The sequence below is a fragment of the Etheostoma spectabile genome, chromosome 18, assembly GCF_008692095.1.
Source record: "Etheostoma spectabile isolate EspeVRDwgs_2016 chromosome 18, UIUC_Espe_1.0, whole genome shotgun sequence".
In the NCBI taxonomy this organism is placed as follows: Eukaryota; Metazoa; Chordata; class Actinopteri; order Perciformes; family Percidae; genus Etheostoma; species Etheostoma spectabile.
Window position 1 is genome coordinate 14,612,869 of NC_045750.1, and position 535 is coordinate 14,613,403.

At 53.5% G+C, this 535-nt stretch overlaps 1 protein-coding gene across 1 annotated transcript in view; it reads right to left on the bottom strand.

The window, feature by feature from the left end:
* The window catches only part of nbas (NBAS subunit of NRZ tethering complex), a 185,629-nt gene that overhangs the window by 70,916 nt on the left and 114,178 nt on the right, over nt 1–535 (bottom strand).

Consider the following 535-nt stretch of genomic DNA (forward strand, 5'->3'; position numbering starts at 1 on the left):
AGCGCTACCAGTTAGATCTGGTGGGGCTTACCTCTACGCACAGTCTCGGTTCCGGAACCGTACTCCTGGATAGGGGTTGGACTCTGTCCTACTTCGGAGTTGCCCAGGATGGGAAGCGTCGGGCAGGTGTGGGGATACTCACAAGCCCCTGGCTGAGTGCCACTACGTTGGAGTTTACCCCGGTGGACAAGAGGGTTGGCTCCCTACACCTGCGGGTGATAGGGGGGAAAAACTTTGACTCTTGTTTGTGCATATGCACCAGATTTTGGAGTATTCGGCCTTCTTGGAGACCTCAAATGGAGTCCAGTATAGGGCTCCAGTAGGGGACTCCATAATTCTGCTGGGGGACTTCAACGCACACGTGGGTGATGATGGAGATACTTGGAGAGGCATGATTGGAAGGAACGGCCTCCCTGATCTAAAAGCTCTCAATCTACCAGTCAGTGTTTGTTCCTACCCTCACCTATGGTAATGAAGGGTGGGTCATGACCAAAGAACGAGATCCAGGGTACAAGCGGCCGAAATGGGTTTCCTC